A 16,288-nucleotide genomic window follows, 5' to 3' on the forward strand; every position below is an offset into this window, starting at 1 on the left:
ACCAATTGTTTCTGCCCATTTAGCAGGGGTCCTATTCCTCCCTGGGCCTTCCTTTTACTCCCTATATATCTAAAAAACAATTTCTTATTGTCATCTTGTTATCAATATGATACACTGGGAGACCAGAAGGACTAAACAATTGGTCAAGAGTGTGAGGATATGGTCCAATGGACAGGGAAGTTCACAAACGAGTACAGAAAAGAGCTGGAAAAGGCCAAGCATCCTACAATTCCTGTCTTGAGGAAAGCTCCCTTCATTCTAAAGGAGAGTCTATAGTCACAATTGAACAGGTTCATTGCTCAGAGAAATCATAAAGCAAGCACAAGTTTCAACAGAAAAAAAGAGAGAGGGGAAAGAGAGAGAGGGAATTCTTTTCTTCAGTACAGACCTGCAAAGAATTGTGTGAGGATTGTTCCCAGCATTTTTTAAGATTGATAAACTTGTCTAGGATTTTCCGATAGGGATGAGCCTGCCTTGAGCAGGGGTTTGAATTAGACAAGCTCTTAATATACCTTCCAGCCCTACTTTTCTATGATTCTGCAAATTAGATAAATATGTGAAAAGCTATCCACTGTTTGCGGGAAGACACTTTTGTTTTTGAAGGAGAGAGAAAGAGGAATCTTGCCAAATATTTTGTTACTTTTGATACGTCTTCAAGATTCTGGCAGGTACCCTTAGAAAAACAGAGTACATGTTAGGCGCTCCTTTTAGGTGACATCAGGCATGTCTACACGAGGCACTGCATCGCCATAACGACAAGCTGCAGTTACATAGCTCGCCATTACAGCAATGTAATATCAGTGGCTACGAACTGTGCTGCTGCTGCTACTGCACAGTAGGGTGGGAAATGGCATGTGCGGCACTGGGACTGTGCAATACCAGTGATTACTGTGCAGTCATTTAGTACTAGATGAGATGCTAAATGCACAGTAGACTCATTCTATTGCACTTTAGCACACGACAGCAAAAGCTGTGCTACTGTACTACGTTAATGTACAATAGAATGAGTCTACTGTGAATTGGTGTCACTTAGAGGCAAGTACTGGTGCAAACTACACAGCAGTGCCTGTTACTGCACATTTAGTTTGTACCTGTTATTACAGGTACTAAACTTAATGCATTCAACTGATTTTTCACAGGAAAATGCTATAAATTTCTTAGACTAAGGTCTACATAGATGATGCCCTGACTTTGGGAAGCACAGTAGAAAGAGGTTGACCAGAAGCTCTGGTCAGCTTCTGGAAGAACTAAACCTGCTGGTTAAACAAAAATTAAACAAAAATGTAAACTCTATATAAAGGAAATAAAGACACTGGAAGGCTAATTCTTGGGAGGAAAGGTATTATATCAAGGTATGGAGGAAAATTAAAGGAGAGTTCCAACATCACCAATGTACCTCTCACAACAGACAAGAAATGGGTTTAAAAAAATTCCTTAGAGTGTTAATCTATGCAGGGAAGGGGTAAGTGGAACATCAGCCCCTTATAAAGGGACACAAAAAACAGCCACTGCCATAGTGACCACATTGCTGCAATTGGCATAGCAGGAGCTGGTGCTCCCCCGTGTGTTGGCAGCTGCTCCAGGGACAGACCTGTCCTGCTATACCTCTGTGCTCAGCCTTGCTGCCTAAGAGCGTTACTAGCCTAGAACAGAGTTGTTAACATACAGCCCCCAGGCCACATGTGGCCCTCAAAGAGCTTGGAGCCAGCCTGGGATGGTCTGACCCAGTCTGCAGCACAGAGTACCAGGCAGCATGGAGCTGCACAGAGCCACCTGTCCTCTCCACAGCCCCTCCACTTGCCCTTATCCTCCCTACAGAGGGGGCAGGCATCTGCAACAAGGATAAGCACAGGCAGTTTGAGCTCTCCAGGGGGTAGAGATTTGTAGCCTACAGTAGGGAGCCAGGCCTCAAACTCTGACCAGGAGCAACAAAACATTTCCCAACTCCTGTTCTAGACTGTCTAAGGAACAAAAGGAGAAAATTTTAATGAAGAGGTAGTGTTACCTCTCAGCTCCATGTTCTTGGGGAACCCTGACACAGGACACAGCCTGTCTGACTTGCAAAGAATTCTTCCCCCACTTCCCCTGCCCTTCTACCTGAACTAGAACTGATTAAGAAAGACAATGAAGATGCAGTGGGAGACACACCTAAAGCCCTCCAGATAAGGGAGCAACTGCCCTAGGTCTCATTTGCATCCAAGATGGAACCGGATGACCATTCATTTACATGGGAGATGGAGAACAGAAAGCCCAAAGCAAAGACCGTAGTGAATTCTGGGATCAGAGAAGCAGGGGAGCACTGCATGATGGGGAATCTGTGCTCCAAATGCTAATCAACCCACACTTACACTCAGCTCAGCATTTATCATACCAGTTCTAATCTGGATTTACAAAGGCCTTTTTCATTTCCCCCTCACACACCTCATCTAACCAGAACTAAGCAGAAGTAAAGTTGAATAGGCATCTCAGGCCGTACATTCCCCAGTCCCACTATGGGAGGCCTAGTTAAACTTGGTTGACTCGGTTACCAGATTAGGGAATGCTGAGGCAAGCAACCGAGTCAGAGGGGGTATGGACAACATCTGAACAATGGTAAAGGGTTCATCACAGTGTCCAGTCCATTGGAGCCCTGACCACAAATGCTGTCATACTTTTGTGGGATGTCTGGTGGAAGTCCTCCCCACAAAGTTTATGAACACTTCAAGTAATCAATCCCTTCTAGTAATATCTGGAAAAGTCATGCTAAGCTGAGGCTTGTTCACAACAGATAAAAATCCCAAACCCTGATGCTGTGAGCTATTTTTTCTGAAGAAACCATGAGGTATCCCATCCAATATACCTGCTATCCATAAAAATTTCAAGCTGGCTCCTAAGTGTCTGCTTACTCCTTAAAAACTTATATTTTTCCTGGTTGTTAATCAGTTTCTTTAAATGTTCCAAACCAGATAACCCCTTGTCAATAGAAAAGACAATTATTTACTCTATTAAAAGAATGCTTTGAAGAAGCTGAAATGAGGGTATAAAAATCTGTAAAAAAAGCAGCAAAGTTGTGCTTCAAGAGGAGAAATCTCTCTGACACCATCCACTGTTGTTCTCAAGAAGCTGGAAGAAACAGATTGTTTCCCTTCAAGGACTGTGCTAAAAACTTTACCTGTCAGCATTGGAAACAAGCCCCCTACCCCCTGCTCTTGGTCATCTGATCTGGGAAAAATTTCTTCCTGACCCAAATCTGGCAATAGGTTTGAGCATGAGCATGTCAACAAGAAACACAAGCCAGGTATGGGAGAGGTTTCTCCATACTGCTGGAAGCACTCATGCAGTGGCCATGGCTCATATCTGGCTATGGTTAATTGATTGATCTCCAGTGCTTCAGAGGAAGATGAATAAAAAAAATCCAAAGGTTAAGTTATGCATGCAAGGGAGAAAAAAAATTCTGGACCCTAAAGCCTGGGATTATACATTATAAATACAATGCAGCAAATACTGTAAGCATTTACAAGCTCAGAAGGAAAGCAGGGAAATAAGAGGAAGAGAACTTAATCTAGAAAGGGCTGTGTAACAGGGACTCGGGCAAGAGCCCTGTTACTTAGACAAGGTTGCGACAGATTGACCTGATGGTGAACTCTGCCAGGTGGGAGGAATTGCACAAGTGGGATAAGACCAGGTGATTAGCCCACCAAGGGAGGTATAAAACCAGTGGCAGGAGGGATATTGATTGGCTTCAGGCACCAAATGAAGAGTGGGGAGTGGTGAAGCTCCCAGAGAGAAAAGAAGAAAACTTACTGGTGAGATGAAGGGATTCCAGGAAGAGTGAAGCCCTGAGATACACAGCAGGTCAGCGATGAAGGGGACTGTCTCCTAGGAACCCCTCTGTGCTGACAAGTGAGAGAGAGACAAAGATGCCAGGCAGTGGAGCCCTGGGGGCCATGGCAGGTCAGCAGTGAAGGAGATTGCCTTGTCGGTAACTCAAAACTGTGCTGGTGAGTGCAGGAAGAAATGGAGACGATGGGCAGTGGATCTGCCAGGAGCTCTAAGAAGGAGGAATCATGCTCTCAGTGAGAGAAATGAGGGCGGAGGTTACAGTAATCCCCAAGTCCGGATTCCAGTGCAACTGTCAAAACTAGGAGCAGGAGAACACGTAAAGACAGGGAGTAGCAAGAGACTACCCTCAGTATCGTGCACCCGAGAGGTATAAGAGCTGCAGAGAATGCATGCCACTAATGAGGTAATTAGCGGTCACGATTCCTTACTAAGTCCATACAAAGTAACTGGTCTTGGTGTTTCCTAATTGTATCACTGACTACCTTTGCCAATGAAGTAATCGGCAAGGACATTGTTACCGCACCACTGCTAAGCTGAAAATAAAACTTACACTGTGAGCGATTGACATCAGGGTAGCATTATTCTATCCAAAAACAACAAAGAACACTGACCTCCTTTCTTTTCTCTTTCATTCAAGTCATGGCAGGTAAGTATAAAGGAGAGACAAGGATAAGATTGACCTTCCTGCTCACAAGTTGTCACAGTTTCCTGGCCTGGCTTACCTTATTTGCATATAAAAAGACATTTATGTCTTTGTAATCTAAAATAAACTGCATCCCAGTACAAAACAGGTCCAACATGCAATGTTTCTCTTCTACCAGGAAGATGCATCTCACCCCAAGACCATTTTCTTTAGTTTCTAGGACTTACCCACATCTCCAATGGAATCAAAGTCACCTCAAGCAACCAACCCATATGGTAATCAAGTCTCTTTTCAATCTCCTCTTCATAACATAATAAATCAAATACCCACAGTCTTGTATCACAATAATCTTTAACTCCAGGATAACACCTATCATGCTCTCTTATAATGCTGTTCCTTTCTTGAATTTATCAGACTCCAACTTGAAAAAATTAGGTACCTTGTTCTCTGGTAGATGGTTGGAAAACTTCCATTTTCCAGTCTATATTTATTTGTGACCATTTATAACCTTTTGACCATACACCAGTATTATCTTGTAAATGAAAATTCTTCTCCACACTTAATTCTCCAAATGTATCTCAGCCCTAGTCATGTGTCCCCTTGATTTTGCTAAAATAAACTAAAGCCATACTCTTTTAGTGTTTTCTCATGAGGTTCTCCATTCCCCCTAATCATCTTAGTAGCTCTTCTTGTACCTTTTCAATTTTTAATTAATCTTTCTTGAATGTATGTAACTAGTAGAGTCAATGATGCACTGCAGAGCAAGAGATTTGGTGAGATGGGAGCCCAAGAAGGGTGGATGTGCCTTAAGGAAGCGATCCTTTGGGCACAGAGGGAAACAATCCTGATGCAGAGGAAAAGGGGGAAAGGGGCCAAGAGGCTTCCTTGGCTGACCAGAGAAATTATGTGCAGGCTAAGGGCAAAAAGGGAGACATATAAGCAGTGGAAACAGGGAGAAATTACTAAACTGGAGTATGCCTCCTCAGCTTGCAGTTGTAAGAAGGCAGTTAGAAAGGCCAAAGCTAGCATGGAGCTCAGGATGGTGTCCCAAGTTAAGGATAACAAAAAATTGTTTTTCAGATATATAAGGAGTAAAAGGAAGGCCTAGGGCAGTATAGGACCACTACTGAATGGGCAAAAGCAACTGGTGACAGACAGGGGGGACAAGGCTGAACTCCTCAATGAGTTCTTTGCCTCAGTGGTCCTAAACGAGGGGCAAAACAAGTCTTACAATGGGATCGTAGAGAGACAACAGCTGGGTGCCAGACTACCAAGCGTTGACCCTGAGATGGCGCAGAGTCACTTGAAAGGACTGAATGTGTTTAAGTTGGCAGGCCCAGATGAGCTCCATCTGAGGGTACTGAAGGCACTGGCTAATGTCATTGCACAGCCACTGGCAAGAATATTTGAGCACTTGTGGCACACAGGCCAGGTCCCGGAGGACTGGAAAAGGGCCAGTGTAGTCTCTATTTTCAAGAAGGGGAGGAAGGAGGGTCCAGTCAAGTCCAGGCCAGTCAGTCCCACCTCCAACCTTGGTAAAGTCTTTGAAAAGATTATTAAGGCTCATATATGTGAGAGCCCAGCAGGAAAAAGTATGTTGAGGGGAAACCAGCATGGGTTCATAGCAAGTAGATCATGCCTGACTAATCTAGTCTCTTTTTATGACCAGGTTACAAAGCACCTGGATGCAGGAGTAGGGGTAGATACTGTTTACTTAGACTTCAGGAAGGTCTTCGATACAGTATCCCACCCCATGCTGGTGAACAAATTAAGAGGCTGTGACTCGGATGATTACACAGTCCGGCGGGTGGCAAATTGGCTAGAGGGTTGTACCCAGAGAATGGTGGTAGATGGGTCGGTATCGACTTGGAAGGACATGGGCAGTAGGGTCCCGCAGGGCTCTGTCCTTGGTCCGATACTCTTCAACATCATCAGTGACTTGGACGAGGAAGTGAAGTGTACTCTGTCCAAGTTTGCAGATGATACAAAACTGTGTAGAGAAGTGGACACACCACAGGGCAGGGAACAACTACAGGCAGACCTGGACAGGTTGGACAAATGGGCAGAAAACAATAGAATGCAATTTAACAAGGAGAAATGCAAAGTGCTGCACCTAGGGAGGAAAAATGTCCAACACGCTTACTGCCTAGGAAATGACCTGGTCAGCAGCACGGAAGTGGAAAGGGATCTCAGAGTCCTAGTGGACTCAAAGATGAACATGAGTCGTCAGTGTGATGAAGTCATCAGCAAAGCTAATGACACTGTATCGTGCACCAGCAGATGTACGACAAACAGAACCAAGGAGGTGATACTACCCCCATCGGGCACTGGTCAGACCGCAGTTGGAATACGAGGAGAGACTAGGGCACCTGGACCTCTTCAGTCTCCACAAGAGAAGGTTGAGAGGCGACCCTGTGGCTGCCTTTAAATTCATCATGGGGGCACAGAAGGAATTGGTGAGGCTCTACTCACCAAGGTGCCCCTGGGGGTTACAGGAAATAAAGGCTATAAGCTAGCAGACAGCAGATTTAGACTGGACATTAGGAAGAACTTCTTCACAGTTAGAGTGGCCAAAATCTGGAATGGGCTCCCAAGGGAGGTGGTGCTCTCCCCTACCCTGAGGGTCTTCAAGAGGAGGTTAGATAGGCATCTGGTTGGGGTCATCTGAACAAGATGTTAACCAATGTCTTGTACTTTGATATTAACACTTCAGTCTCTGCTAAGCATACCTTAACTAATTTAAATGCATCCTAGAATCTCATTACTCTATCATAACCTTGATTCTTGCACATCCTACAGCCAATCAATACTCCAAAATCCTTTTCCTCATCAGTTATTTTAATTTTTGAGAGCTTATAGCAAAGTTCTTAGTATTATACAAATGGAAGTCATTTTAACACTGCAGAGCATGTCCCAGGGAACACTATTCAAGACACAAATTTAGGCCAGATTCTATTCCAACTGTTAGACACATAAGTGACTTTGCTGCCTAAATATGATCCTATTCTAGCTTGCAGAATACGTGGTTACACAGAAGTAACTAAGCAGCTTAAAGAGCAAAAGAATTATGACCACCAGTATTGTGCCCTTAGACACAATGGCTGACAGGGCATGACAGTGGTTATGGAAAGAAAGATTATGCAAAATCAGATGCCCTGAAATGGACCTTAAACCCAGAAGGTCCTTCCCAGAGGAGCTGATACAAACTAGGCAATATGGTGATGCCTGAATTGCCTGTGCATGCAAACTAGAAGATCAAAAAGAAACACTATCAAATGGGGCTACTCTAATGACATGAATACATGCAAGAGCAGTAAAGTGGAAACCATTGGAGCACTTGCTTGTTTGCAGACTCCTTGGTGAGGCCTGTATGAAGGAGGACCTTTCTGTAACAGTGGAAAGAGCCTTTGCTTGTGCTTGATTCTGGAAAAATATCCGGTTTATGACAAGGACAAGAGAAGCACTGGTTCATGAAAAAGACTTAGTGGGTGAGGAAGTCCTCCTCCTCCTTGCTGCTTTTTTGGGGCTCACTCTTAAGGGTAAGATGACAGTGTACTACAAAAGAAGATACATTAATAGATTTTCAGGGATTTGAATGGGATGGAATAGAATCACATTTAGATGTCAAATTCACTCATTACAGTCCTTCTACTTCAATAGATTGAAACGTATCTAGCCCAAAGAGGATAGGGTCAAAAGCTGTATAAGAATATTTACAGGAAAAAGGTCAAAATTCTGCTCAGTTACTCTGATGTTGATTGGAATTATTTCAGCTCACGCAGTGAAGCCGGCTATGCTACTGGAGGATAAGAAAGCAGAATTCGGCTCAAGAATAATTTAAAGATTTAAGTAGTCAACTAAACTGACCTGGATGAAAATTACTTATTTATGACGATTGCATACGGACATTATATAGCTATACATATTTTTAAGGGAATATCATAAAGCAGGTGTATCACCCTCTCAATCAAAGAACAGTTTATACTTACACTTAGAAGTGTTAGACTTCTTTTGCTTTGAGCAGGGGTTTAAAACTAGATAACCTCCTGAGGTCCCTTCCAATGCATTTTTTTTTTAATGATTCTACTCTCTATTAGACTTCTTAAATTAAAATTCAGTTAATAAAATTTGGTTCCATTAAATGCCAACCAACTTTATACATCGTAGATAAAACCTCCCTTCAAAAAAAAACCCTGTTAATTTAGCTATTTAAGATAAACAAGCTCTAGTTATTCTGACCAGGCCAATTTAATGGGCAGGAGTTTAGGCAGTTAGCAATGAAATACAGCTTTAGACATATCATTGCTCACACCCATTACTCCCAATCCAGTGAATTGGGGGCAAACTACATTAGCATAATAAAGTGTCTACTAAAAAAGATTCATGAGTCAGACTCTGAGCACTGTTAAATTATAAAATTGCATCAATGAAGCATGGGTTGTCACCCAGTGATCTTTTCTTCAACAGAAAACTGGAAGCAAGAATGCCTGCGCCACTTGAAATTGACTTGATAGCCACTAGAGACTTGATTATGTACAAAGTAACAGTCAAGGAAAACTTACTATGATCTGGAGTCCTAGAAGTGGCCACCATTTCATGCAGAGAATGCTATTCATATCTATCACGAGAACGAAAGTTGAAAACAGCAGTATTACATCAGGTAGCTTCATATAGTTTGAGGATGTCACCTTAAATAAATATATACCATGCAAAAACAAGTTCAAGCTTCCCCAAACCTCCAAAGGAAGAGAAAGCAGGGTCAGTTTTGTCCTGCCTGAGAAAGTGTCCAACAGGTTGAAAGGTTGGTTGAGACGGCTAAGTAGTTTTAAAGGGCTAAACCGTGGGGCATTCTATCCAGCCCCCGGGCCCTCCCAAAATTTAGACAATTAATATTTATCTGCCCCTGCCTACCTATCATGTCGCCCTTGATGGCTTGCCAAAACTCAGTAAGCGGCCCTCCACCTGAAATAACTGCCTGTCCCTGACATAGCCTGTACTAATAGATTTACTGCTGCATGACAACAATGGTGCCAACGTCTCAGAGGAAACCCACAGGAGCACGTAACAATGAAGGGCCCTGCAGAGACTAAATAAACATTGCTAGTTAAAAGTTGTTTATGTATATATGAAGCATTTCATCATGTTTACGTTGACACTGGGCTGAAATATACTGCACAGTAGCGCAGCACAGCTGAAATATGCTACTGTGCAGTACTATTAGGCTACTGCACAGTAGCATCACTTAAAAGATTTTTGCCGACACTACTGTGCAGTAACTTCAGTTACTGCACATTTATTTAGTACTTGCTAATACAAGTATTAAATAAATGTATAGTAACACCTGCACAGTACCATCTTGTGTAGACATGCCCATTGATTGCTCATGTTTATTATTAGTATGTTTGTCTGGGCAAGAATTAGTGGGGAACTATATCTTAAGGTATGGACAAACAAACAGCTTACTGCAGAGTGAAAGCTTTAAGTGTTTCATCCTCCTTTACTGTGGGCTAAGTTACCACGGATTAGTTTTCCACTCACTGCAGTATGCACACAAGCAGTTACTGTGGAGCAACTGATACACAACAGGCCTACGGTAGATTGTTCCTATTTCCATATCTTTTAAGAGGCTCTCACAAGAGTCAGCTGTAAGTGGTTGCTGCATTCTGCAGAGGCTCACCTTACCCAAGCTCCAGTGGGCTGTAATTACCATGCTTAGTAGCAATTACCATGCTTCACCAGACTCCAGCAGGACATGTATCAACATCCCCATGCTGAAAAATGGTGCCAGGGGTTTTAACCAAAACTAATTCATTCAGCTTTAAAGCACTGCCACTGCCATTTTTCATTACTGGGTGAAAAATGATGGTCTGGGTGCTTTAATTAGAGCAGCTCTTGGATTCACTCTAATTAAAGTGCACTCCCCACACGCTCCTGGAGCATGTGTATAAATGTCCCGAGACAGAAATCCAGAGGGTCGGGCAGAGTGTAAGGTCAGGAGGCTAGCCAGGTCAGGTATTCAGGAAAACAAATCAGAATCAGGTCAGGTATCCAAATGGGTCAGGCCAAACTCAGGGTCCATGGACAAACCAGGTCAGGTATCCAGAGAGTCTGTCAGTAGGCCAGTAGCAGCACAAGCCAAGGGTTCAGTAAGCTAGGTACAGGGCTGAAGCTTCTTCCCCAGACACTTCATATTTCTGGTCAGAGGTTTATATTGGAAGGGGTAAAAGTTCAGCTGACCTGGGCTGGCCACTCTGGTGGCAAGAAGTGAGTGTGTGGCTGGGCCCAGATAAAGGTTTTTGGCTACCTGTGTTTGCCCCAATGTTCTGGTGAGGTGGCAGATCAGGATAAGCAGGCAGCCCAAGGCCCTGGGTTCAAGGCTACAACCTAACAGAAGCTAGCCTCTACAGAAGTGAATTTGCTAGTCAGAAATACAAAACCAGGCTTGTGAAACACCCAGTGTACTGCAGGGGGCAATAATGCTAGCTTGACCCCCACTCCTTGCTGAAAGGAGAAACTGAATGAGAGGATAATACAGAAGTAAAACAGGGCAGCTTTGTGCTCTGGGCTGTGGTGGCACATATGGCAGCACTAGTCATGTGGCTGAGGGCAGCACACCCAGCTGCAGCAGCAGTTATTTTTGCTTCCCCCACTCTCCCTCCTTCCCAAATGCAGCCTCCAGGGTTGCTGCTCTGGTCTCCCACCTCACTTAAACTACTGTGATTTTAATCCAACTCAAAGAATGCGGCAATGGGAAGACTCCTGTTTGGAGTGGAGAAATGGTTGGGATGGATTTTGGAACTAGTAGTATCTAGAACATTGTGGGAATATTTGACTACATGAAAGAGATATTGTCCTGCTGAACATTTACAGAACAAAAAGCAAATAGTGAGACCCACGTGGGTCATTAAAACGTTATCAGGTGTACAAACTCTGAGGTTTCAAGCCCCCAGGGAAGAAACACAGAGCATATCTACGCATTGCATCTACACATGCAATTCATGTAGCCTTTTTTTGCTCCCGGGCTTGCCATTTGAATGTGCTGCTCTGGAGTTTGAATGTATTGCTCCAGAGTTTATTCGTTTGCAACACATGAAACCTGGTAGAAGCAGTTCAGGTTAGCAGAGGACCCAGGGGAGCAGCTGCCAAACCAGGGCTGCTCCTACTGGACCTCATGTGTTGCAGGGGCAGCTCCCATGCTGAGGCTGACTGTGCCCCAGCCAACCACAGTACAGCAGGTGGAGATGGGGGAAGAGCCAGCTTAGGGCTGCTCCTCTGCCTCCATGCACTGCAGAGCCCCTACTCTGAGGCATGTGAAGATGAAGGAGTAGCCAGCTGGGATGTTCTGGCTGGGGTGCAGTGTGCCTGCATGCTGAGACATGCTGAAACACATGGAGATGGAGGTACAGCCAGCTCAGGTGCTCCATGGCTGGTTGAGTCACAGTGTGCCTCAGTGTGGGGGCTGCCTGCTGGCTAGCCCCATGCTGAAGCATCCTGTGCCCCAGATAGCTGAGGCTGCATCTACACATGTGCTGCTGTGCATGAAAAAACTGTATCAAGGTAATATTTGTATTTTACAAGACTACCCTGCTGCAGAGTTAATTAGGGACACACGTGTAGACACCAAGATGTTTACTATGCAATTAGTCAACTCCGCAGTAAACATCTCGTGCAGATACATCCACAGAGGTGCTAACCTACAAAATGGAAAATTTTCTAGAGGTCTGGGTCAGATCCCAGTATACTGTGAAAGATGAGCATCTTTGAAGTTGTAAGACTAAACTGCAAAACTAAATGTAACTTCTCCTGCAGCCACTACAGCAGAATAAGCATAACAGGAACTCAAAGAAGACAAACAATGAGGACAGGAAGTAGTATCCAAACTTTGATGGACTATGCACACGCAATAGTGCAAAATAGAATAAACAACGAATAAGTAACAGAAAAAAACCAGTAGCCTCCTTTAATCTCCTAAGAAACAGGCAAGACCAGATACATAGCCATGTAGTGTTTTGTCTTCTCACAGACATATGACAACAATGTGCCAATTTGTGTGTGTTCACTACATTTGACCAAATATCGATTCCTACCGTCCCCTAAACCTTCATTAAATTTATAAACCTTCATTAAATTCAATTGACAACTTCTAATTAACAGATTACCCTTATCTTTGTCTCAGTTACTTACTCCAAGAACAAGTATAACAAGTAGATAATTGACTATGCTTGGAACCCCTGTAACACATAAAATACACATATCCTCTGTATGTGGGAAATTACATGGAAAATATTTAGAGTGCATCCTATATACTAAGAACAATACACGTCCTCAACAAACAGGATGGGGTCAGAGGAGGGGCAGACTGAAGTGATCTGGGTAAGAATACATGGGGGTCGTGGGGAAAGGGACTTCATGGTGGGTGTCTACTACAGACCACCCAACCAGGGGGGAAGAGCTAGACCGGGAATTCTCAGGTGAGCTCATGAAGGCAGTTAAGTCAAGGGATGTGGTCATCATGGGTGACCTAACCTACCCAGACATCTGCTGGGAGATCCAGTCAGCCAGGTTTGACTGCTCACATAGGTTCCTAGCGTAGATACAGGACCTCTACCTAACCCAGGAGGTGCATAGTCCCACCAGGGGAAATGCCTTGCTGGACCTGGTCCTGGTCACAGGTGATTACCTGGTGAGGGGACTGTGGGTCCTCAACCACCTGGGCAATAGCAATCATCGCCTACCAGAATTCACTATCCAGCACAGGGTGGCAAAGGTCTACAACAAGGCAGTAGCCCTTGACTTCAGGAGGGCCAATTTCAATGAGTTAAGGAGATTGGTAGGAGAGGCTTTGAAGGTAGGGGAGTTGGCAGTCCAAGATGAGTGGTCATTCCTTAAGGAGATGATCCTCTGAGCCCAAAGGGTAACAGTCCCAACATGAATCAAAGGGGGCAAGAGTGCTCAAAAGCCCCCATGGCTCACCAAAGACATTCAGGAACATCTGAAAGCTAAAAAGGAGGCGTACATCTGATGGAAGAGAAGGGTCAAGGATGATTATACCTCCATTGCTCGAGACTATAGGGGGCCTGTTAGGAAAGCTAAGGCAGAGATGGAACTAGGTCTAGCGACCAGGATCAAATATAACAAGACGTCCTTTTTTAAATACATAGGGAGTAAAAAAAAGGCACTGGGTAACATGGGATCCCTGCAGGACATGCTGGGCACTCTGGTGGCTGCACCAGATGATAAAGCTGACCTCTTTAACAAATTCTTTGCCTCCATTTTTCTGACATCTCCCCCACTGGGATTCTGGATGGACACAGGAGAGGCACCACCAGGCCTAGGGTCAGGGAAGATGTAGTTAAGGAACTTCTGGTGGGGCTGGATGTGTTTAAATCAGCAGGTCCAGATGATCTCCACCCCAGAGTGCTGAGGGAATTGGCAGAAGTCATTGCGGGACCCCTGGCATGGCTTTACGAGCACTTGTGGTTCTCTGGCCAGGTGCCAGAGGACTGGAAAAAGGCCAACGTGTTCCCCATTTTCAAAAAAGGGAAGAAGGAGGACCCAGGTAACTATAGGGCCATTAGTCTTACCTGGGAAAGCTCTTTGAGAAAATTATCCAGAAGCACATCTGCAATGCAGCAGCAGGGGAGATTATGCTTAGGGCGATGAACATGAGTTCATTAGGAGTAGGTCCTGTCAGACCAACCTGGTTGCCTTTTACGATCAGGTCACAAAATCTTTGGGCGCAGGTGTCATGGTGGATGTAGTCTTTATGGACTTTAGGAAGGCCTTCAACACTGTCTCTCACCCCATTCTTATAAAAAAATAAGGCAACTGTGGTATCAATGCCTACATAGTCAGATGGCCCATAAATTAGCTAGAGGGCTGCACCCAGACAGGGGTGGTGGAAAGGTCATTTTCAACCTGGAGGGATGTGAGCAGTGGAGTCCCACAGGGCTCAGTCCCTGAGCCTGCACTGTTCAACATCTTTATCAGCGACTTGGACGAGGGAGTGAAAACCACCTTGTTCAAATTCGCGGATGACATTAAGATGTGGGGAAAGGTGGGCACACTAGAAGGGAGGGACAGGCTACAACTAGATCTGGACAGGTTACAGGGGTGGGTGGATGAGAAGAGGATGGGATTCAATACTGACAAGTTCAAGGTACTGCACCTAGGGAGAAAGCATACCTATATAGATATATACCCATATAGGCTGGGGAACTCCCTTCTCATCAGCACAGAGGCAGAAAAGGATCTTGGAGTTGTTATTGATTCCAAGATGAACATGGGCCACCAACGTGAGGTCAGTAAGGCTAACCACACCTTCTCATACATCCACAGATGCATCATGAGCAGGTCCAAGGAGGTTATCCTCCCACTCTATGCAACATTGGTCAGGCCACAGTTGGAGTACCGCGTCCAGTTCTGGGTGCTGCACTTCAGGAGGGATGTGGACAGCATTGAGAGGGCCCAGAGGAGGGCCACACGCATCGTCAGGGGGCAGCAGGGCAGCCTCCGCAAGACAAGGCTGAGAGCGGATCTGGTGGCTATCTATAAACTTACCAGGGGGGACCAGTGGGGAATGGGAGAGTCCCTGTTCCCCTGAGCACTACCTGGAGTAACTAGGAATAGCGGCCACAGGTTGATTGAGAGTAGGGTCAGGAGGCACTACATCACAGTCAGGGTGGTTAGGATCTGGAACCAACTTCCAAGGGAAGTGGTGCTTGCTCCTACCCTGGGGGTCTTCAAAAGGAGGCTAGATAATCACTTAGATTGGGTCATTTGACCCCAGAATTCTTTCCTGCCCATGGCAGGGGGTCAGACTTGATGATCTGCTCAGATCCCTTCTAACCCTACCAACTATGGAACAACTATGAAACTATATTCTTGGTACACATGCATCTATCTAAACTCATCACTGGGAACATATAAGTGATGAACAGAAATGTCTAGAGTAGATGTGCTTTGAAAAACATGTTTTAGCTCAACCATAAGGTAAAGGTTTGATGCAAGACATTTTGGGCAAAATATTTCATAGATTTCATAGACATTAAGGCTGGAAGGGACCTCGGAAGATCATCGAGTCCAGGCCCCCGCCCAAAGGGCAGGAAATCAGCTGGGGTCATAGGATCCCAGCATGATAAGCATCCAATTTACTCTTGAAGGTGTTCAATGTAGGTGCTTGAACCACCTCCGGTGGCAGGCTGTTCCTACAAAAAGCGGAATCTTGGTTATATTCATAGACAAGCGGACATGAAAGGAGCAAATCAGAAGGCCAAGGCATGATTTAAGGTGCAACTGGCAAGGGACATAAAAGGCAATAGAAAGGGATTCTATAAGTAAGTTTGAAATAGGAGGGAAACCGAGCCCTTGGGGGCTCAGACAGTAAAGAAATTCTCCCTTATGTCCAGCCTGAAATGGTCTTGCAGTAGTTTATGACCGTTTGACCTCATCATCCCTTCGGGCGCTCTAGTGAACAAACATTCCCCCAGATACTGGTGGTCACCCCTTATAAACTTATAGGTGGCCATCAGATCACCCCTGAGCCTGCGCTTTTCCAGGCTAAAAAGCCCCATGGCTCTCAGCCTGTCGTTGTAAGGTCTGCTTTCCTGACCTCTGATCATGGACTCTCTCAAGCGTCTCCACATCCTTTTTGAATTGTGGAGCCCAAAACTGCATGCAGTACTCCAGCTGCGGCCTCACCAAGGCTGAGTACCAGGGGAGAAAGACGTCCTGGGATTGGCTTGAGAAGCATCTATGGATGCAAGCCAGTGTTTTGGTTGCTTTACTAGCCGCAGCATCGCATTGCAGACTCATGTTCATCTT

At 44.9% G+C, this 16,288-nt stretch overlaps 1 long non-coding RNA gene across 1 annotated transcript in view; it reads left to right on the top strand.

Annotated features, from left to right (window-relative positions):
* The first annotated feature begins 2,657 nt into the window (after nucleotides 1–2,657).
* The window catches only part of LOC109321409, a 23,099-nt gene continuing 9,468 nt past the window's right edge, over nucleotides 2,658–16,288 (top strand). The window contains exons 1-2 of the long non-coding RNA XR_002104051.1: nucleotides 2,658–2,721; nucleotides 10,571–10,579. This is a non-coding gene — a long non-coding RNA (uncharacterized LOC109321409). The remainder of the gene's footprint in view (nucleotides 2,722–10,570; nucleotides 10,580–16,288) is intronic.

The sequence above is a fragment of the Crocodylus porosus genome, unplaced genomic scaffold (genome assembly GCF_001723895.1).
Source record: "Crocodylus porosus isolate Cpor-Errol unplaced genomic scaffold, CroPor_comp1, whole genome shotgun sequence".
NCBI classification, from domain to species: Eukaryota; Metazoa; Chordata; order Crocodylia; family Crocodylidae; genus Crocodylus; species Crocodylus porosus.